The sequence below is a fragment of the Primulina eburnea genome, chromosome 5 (genome assembly GCF_022965805.1).
Source record: "Primulina eburnea isolate SZY01 chromosome 5, ASM2296580v1, whole genome shotgun sequence".
NCBI classification, from domain to species: domain Eukaryota; kingdom Viridiplantae; phylum Streptophyta; class Magnoliopsida; order Lamiales; family Gesneriaceae; genus Primulina; species Primulina eburnea.
Window position 1 is genome coordinate 6368228 of NC_133105.1, and position 7267 is coordinate 6375494.

Sequence of the window (7267 nt, forward strand, 5' to 3'; positions counted from 1 at the left end):
AATTTTTATCTGTGAGACGAGTTAACCCTATCGATATTCACGATAAAAAGTCATACTCTTAGCATTAAAAGTAATATTTTTTTATGGATGACCCAAATAAGAGATTCGTCTCACAAAATACGACAAATGAAACCGTCTCACACAAATTTTTGCTAATTTTTTTCAAAATTAGATGGTAGATGGATCATAAATATCAAATGTTATTATAATTTTTATCAAAATAAAGCACACACGCAATCACTGCGCATTATTACTATAATATATTCACCACTCAAAGTTGTTGGTCAATTCAATTCACAATTTTTATAAGTGTATATAATAAAATTTATAAAATCATCATTACTTTAAAATTAAAACTCATTATGTAAAATTCATTATTATTCAAATAAATGATTGTAACCCTCGCGAGCTGCCTGAATGAAGGATTGTGAGAGTCATAAAAAAATGAGAAAATATCGAGTTTTATTGTTGTTATCCACTATAAAATGTTTGTTAAAGCAAAAAGTGCTCGATCTTTTCATTAATATTTGAGTCAAAATCATATGTTTCATTCTCATTGATTGCAAGTAGATATAATAACTAAGAGATGGATTGTTAATTTCAGACTATTTATAACGAGAATGATCGATTGGACAAATTTATAATATTATCATAAGTTATAATTTTCTATAATTTTTTTATAAAATAATAAGCGCTTTATTTTTATCATTCAGTTTTTTTTTAAAAAAATATTACCTATCGTTATATTTAAAATTCAATTAAGTTTATCAGTTAATCACATGTAAAGCTGGAACTTCATGATCGATCAATTTGAAGTTATTTTGTGTATATATTTTTCTTCCTTTTCGCGATATTATATCTTAATTTATTTTGTTTATAATCCGAGTTTATTTTTTTCATTAAGCTATAAATTTATTGGTTGGTAAGAATTTTCTTCCATTATTTTACCATTATTTACACAAAAGCAATAAACCTAAACCTTTCGAATTAGGAGAAAGACGACCATTTGTTGACTTATATAATTGTTTCACTAATTTAATGTCCAGTCGTAAGAATGAACAAATCGGACACTTCAATCATCGTTGAACGAAACTTTTTTTTTTTATTTACGAAATGAGATGTAATTAATTAATATCTTATTTTTCGAATAGTAATATAGATAAGTAGAGTTCTAAAATCCGACTTAGTTTCGAATCAGCTTAAATCAAATTTGCCTCCAAAAATCAATCTAAAATATATAGATTTGTTTGTTTTTCATATAAATCTTCAAAATCGTTAGAAAAATAAATTTAAATACAAATTTTTTATTTTATCTTTATTTAATTAATTTATTTTAAAAAAACACAAAAACTCTTGTGAGACGGTCTCATAGATCATATAGGTTGACTCGTCTCACGAATAAATATCTACTAGACAGTCTAATAAGAGACATATTTTTTATAATTTAGCTGCACTTTTTCCAATACAGAATTAATAAACACTTTTTTAATATATTAAAAATAAAGTTAAATATCGTTAATTTGTACTATTGTTAATAAAAAAAAATTGTTTTAATAGAAATAATATATTAATATGTAGTGGATATTAGGGAGAAGAACGATGGCTACTTCTCTTTTGGAGCTTGCCGACTTTTCTAATGATATGGATTGCGGTCAGTTCGATCTTATCTGTGGGTGTAGTGTCCTTCACATGATTTAGATGGTCCAGATTTAGTCACATTTGTGATTTAAAAAAAAATGGTGGACCTCATGTACTTGTGACTAAATCTGGACCCTTGATCTATATATAGAGACACCGTCCTCACATATAGGGTGAAATATTCCATGGATTGCTTTTGAATTTTCACACACCCCCACAAATTGGGTGTGTGGGTTCCCTTTTTTCATCCACACCGTATATTTTATTTCTTTCAAATATTACTTAAATTTACCTGTATGGAATCAGTCAAATACTTTTTAGTTTTTATTCTTCCTTTCCACATAAAAAAAAAATTTAGGAATACTACCAAGAAATATCTGAAATCATTTGGTCGAAATATTCCCGAAAAAAAAAATTATAACTTTTTGTCGATCCCGCATGTTCAAATCAACTTGACATTGTTGTATGGGAGATCAAATAATATTGCTGAAATGATATAAGCATAATCTTAATAAAGTATGTCGCTTGTGATACGATCTCACGAATATTTATTTGTGAGACGGATCAATCATACCGATATTTAAAATAAAAAGTAGAGTATGTCTCTTGTGAGACGATCCACGAATCTTTATATGTGACGAGTCAACCCTACCGATATTTACAATAAAAAGTAATACTCTTAGCATAAAAAATAATATTTTTTTATGAATAACCCAAATAAAATATCTATCTCACAAAATATAATATATAAAACTGTCTCATGTTTTTTTATAATCTTCTCAATAATAAGATACTTTTCAGTTGGTTCATCCACTGAACACTTGCAACCAAATTTGTCGTTTGCAATGTCTTTTGGTGTCCGAAATGTTGTCTTCTTCCTAAAATGCCCTTACCTTATTAATTGTGTCGGCAGAGTAGTTAGCACTGTACCAAGAAACAAGTCCCATGAGATTCACCCTCGTCCGGTTAACTTGACCCTATCCCTGCGGGCACTGCCTGCAAGGGTCGATCCAATGGCTCGGATTTTTTCGAATCAATTTTTTTTTTTTTTTTACATGGAGGTGGGCCCGGATCACTCATGTGGAGTGATCCGGGCCGTTCATTGCCCGTGCAGACAGTGTCTGCACGGGTAGTGTGAAACAAACCCGCCCTCGTGGAGTCAACAAATTTGTCCGTTTCATTGAAATTTGAGGTGTGCATACTTTCAATTACATGTGCACCTTCTTTATCATTATTATTAGGAGTAGTATTTTTCTCGTGAGCAATGGTGTTAGTTTATGTGATTAATTATTAAAATTTAAAAGATCAACATTTGAATACCTATTATAATTGTTTGTATAATGTAATAAATATATTTATAAAAATTATTATATCATAAAAATTTATATCAATTTCAGATAATGTTCAAAGGAGGATAACGGTTTTTTGACATTAAATTGATTTCTTTATTCTAAAAAATATTATATTGTTTTGTCTATAGCAATTTTTTAAAAAATACATATTTTTCAAAAAATCACAATTTTTTCAATTATTAGATAAATAAAATTTGATTGAAAAAATTAATTATTTTTTGAGAACATGTTAATAAATATTTTGTATTGAAGTTCTGGATTAAAAATAAATAACTAATAAGAATAGTTTACGAACAAGCAATATACGAAAATTAACTACGACACTCGTTTAAAAAGTTGAAAAACGTAATATTAAATTTGTTTAAAAAAAATTATTGAATATGATAGAGAATAATGAAAAATAAATATGTAAAAATAGCGCAAAACTCAGAATTTTAACTGAAGTTATATGAAATTATATAACTAACATAGACACTTAAAATATAGTTAATATTTTGAAGAGACGTCAAATTCGGATTTGAATTTTAAAAAAATGAAAAAAAAATTCAGCTTTAATTATGCATTTATTTCTTATTTTTCCTTCAAATATTTAATGCTATAAGTGAATGCATTACTACTAATAAAATTTTCTTTTATAGCAACTTTTTTGGCGGAAAATGCTCAAATATAAAAATAATTCAAGTTGAAAATATGTAGGCAAACTTAATTTGAGACTTTTCTAAAGATAGGTAAGTACAGTACATATTCAAATATCAAATGTAAAACAAAGATGGGTTATGACTGATCAAAGTAGGATCGATTAATTTTAATCTTTCCGTCCATGAAAATGCAAGAGGTAACGACTCCGCGCGCACACAATCGAATAGATGCTTGTACAGATGGATGGAAAGGGCCAAAGGCGGCAAGTGAAATGTGACGAACACGTTGGAGAGGACACCTAAAACTGATGAAAAGAGATCTCCCCACCAATATATGTACCGTAGATTTTGTGGAGAGTATCCAAAGTATGTGAGGAGGCAGAGCATTCAAATTCTATGTGAGTCACAAAAGGTTAAATTCCCAAGTTTACGTGCACATGGTGCAGACAGGTTTTGGTCTCCCCATTCGTTTGGGTACGTGGGATGGTAAATGATTTTCGTGATATTCAAGAAATATCCAACGATAGACATACTATACGAGACGCGCTTCGCCTACGGGAAAAATTGCTCGCAGTGGAATAGACTCGGCAACATGGTACAAGTATGATCGATTAGGTAAAGGAACGGAAACACTTCGAAAGAAACTTTTGAGTCGAGAAGATGGCTTCAAATTCCATATGTAATGCATTTCAAAATGTAAAAAAAAATAATAACACGACCCTTTTCCCCTCGTACTCATGTTAGTTTATTCGATCATTAAAAAAATGGAACATTCCCTACTTAGAGAATCTTCGTTACATCCCTGAATCATGCAGCATATCAAATTTAACAGTAATGGTAACCATCTCTTCAGGGGAAAAAAAACTATTTGACGGCAGGCATAGACATTTAGCATAATAATACATAAAAATACAGCCAAAAAGCTGCACACAAGTTGAAGATGCCACTTGCAATTTAATCTATATAAAGCCATTATGCTGTCATGGTAACAGTACAATACACTAACCACAGACATTGAATTAAAAACAAGCTAGGGTTGATAATAACACTTATTACCCCTTATAATCTCAGCTACACTCATTCTTCGCAATCGCGGTCGCGAAGACCATCACAAAGATCACCGTTCCAGTTCTCATGACATTTCGCGGAACAGTCCCGGCGTGAAATTTTTTAAAAATTAATATAAATTGAAAATTTTGGAAAAATATTTAAATCAAAATAAATATCATTTAAATAGATTATTTGATGAAAACAATATAGTAAATATATTTTTAAAATTTTATTCACGCCTTATTGAATCATATAACATATCTTTGTTATATATCGAAATTTTCACAACTCTCTCAAAATTGAAATATAGTATTAAAAAAGTTTTGAGTTATAATCAATTAAACTTTGCTCTTGTATTCTTTTTTTTTCTTTGTACCGTTCTGGTCCGTGCTGTTTCGTCAATCAGTGTCGTTTCACCAATAACACGACGTTTTCTATCTACGTAACGACGTCCTAAAGCATCAACGTTCACACCCCGGAACTTCGTCAAGGCGGGCCTCGTTCCCATTCCGGAACAACCGTTCCGATACCGTTTCAGCAAACCATGGCCACACTAGCAATCCAGATACAGCAAAGTGGTCACTAAATCATCATAATCACAGGAGAAATCACAAGCTACACCTGCAAAGATGAACAGTATCACCGTCCGGTTACGTTGGTATCAAACTAGTTGGGGTCAGCTATATAAATCTTCTAGCGTGTGCTTCTGATGGTCGATAACGAATGTGCTCAAACCATTTTAAACATCTAGCAATTAACCTATTTTTTATGTGACATGCTGAATGAATAAGCAACTCGATCTTTTTTTACGCAGCCACTCATCTTATTAATATTCCTATCTTAGCCATACTCATCTTTGGGCTATATGAGGTCCTCTTGTCGCTCAAGTTTCGCTGTCATACAGTAATATCTTTACAGATAACTGAATTTAAAATATCGACTACTAGAAGCCGAAATGTTAGTGGACATTCACTTTGAATTTAAAATGAACCACTAGTGAGAGTTAACAGCAAAAGCATTCATGTTCTTTTCCATCAAGAGAAAAAGAGACAAAGTTAATACTTCATATTCTTATCCAGACATGTCAAAATGATGCAGACCCGATAGCCAGAAAAGCGATGTTACTTCTAACTTCACTCAAGTTTTACAAAAACAGCGTTCCATTTTGGTAAATTACAGGACAAGTTGTTTTATGTCTTCAGCCTGAATAGTCCAAAATGTGATGCATCTTTTTTTACTATGTAAAAGGAGGTAGTTCTTAATATTTTCGAACTTACCTGATATTCTGACAGTCAGAAATCTTTACAATGATCCGAGAAGTTGCTTACCTTCAACTTCGAATGATTTACAACTAACAATACCAGTTGATTCCGCAAATAACCTATATTCAAAGAATTAAAAAGCTTGACGAGTATGTTTTTTGAATACCAACTATAGAAGTCAATTTTTTCTCCATTTGTCCAGATTCAGTCATAATCTTATTTCTAGTGGAAGAGTTGAGTCCCAGGAGTCGCCATGTCTGATCACTTGACAGTTTAAAATAAAAAAACGTAACTTTGAATCAAACTCTAGGCAAATAAAACCTAACAAAGGCATGTTTCAATAGAAGATGTGTACAGTCAAAGATACAGATGATGTAATATTTTGTACTAAAATAGCACGGAGTATGTATATGACAGTATATCGTAAAGCCTAGGTGCAAGGCATTAGGAGAAGCACGTCCCTTATTGAAGAGACATGAACTAGTAGAAATATACTATATCTAAATTCTTGAAGAACATTTCGTTAATATCATCCAATATGTACATAACAAACTATTGAGATCATTGCATATCACCTTTGCATCTAAAAGGTACTTAATGCCTTTGAAGCGCATGTGCTCGATGGCCAAGTCACATGTTTTATTGAAAGATGTTTCCCCGGCTCGCGTACAGGTGCAAGAGCTGGGCGTTGATGAGCCTTGAGAGTAGGTGTACAAAGGCCTCTGGAGCTCTCCCCGAATAACCTGGATATCAGAATGTGTGTGCTGGGCAACCTGCTTTGTGTGTTCAAGTGTTCTCGTTCCTCAAATCTCACGCTAATGATTGATTGAGTTTCTAATAACTATGTTAGCATAACGACACGAATAAAATTCTTTCCTGAACAAGGAACAAAAAAATATTGATAACTTTTGGGAGAACGTAACTGGACATATCAAATACCTTTCTACAGATAAATTTTATATTATGGTGTACTAGATTCACCAGGAGTTATACAAGGCATCCAATCGAGGTTACATTCTCCATATCAATAGAGTGAACGAAGTTCAATGAGATTTTACCTTTTCAGACCATTGAATCACTAATCTTAAGAGCCTCGTCAATGTAAATAGTACACCAGTCAGATTTACTTGCATCCATTAGGATTTAGAAAACTTGCTCTAAAATTTCCAAGAACTAGAGAAATTGGAAAATTTTAATCTGAACTTTCCAGCATAGCCTCCGACCGTGTACGCATTAATCATAATGGTATCATTTAAATCTTACAGCATGGTGTGCTAAAGAGACGTTTCATGTTCATGCACGTGCGGTTCTAACACCGTTCAATTAA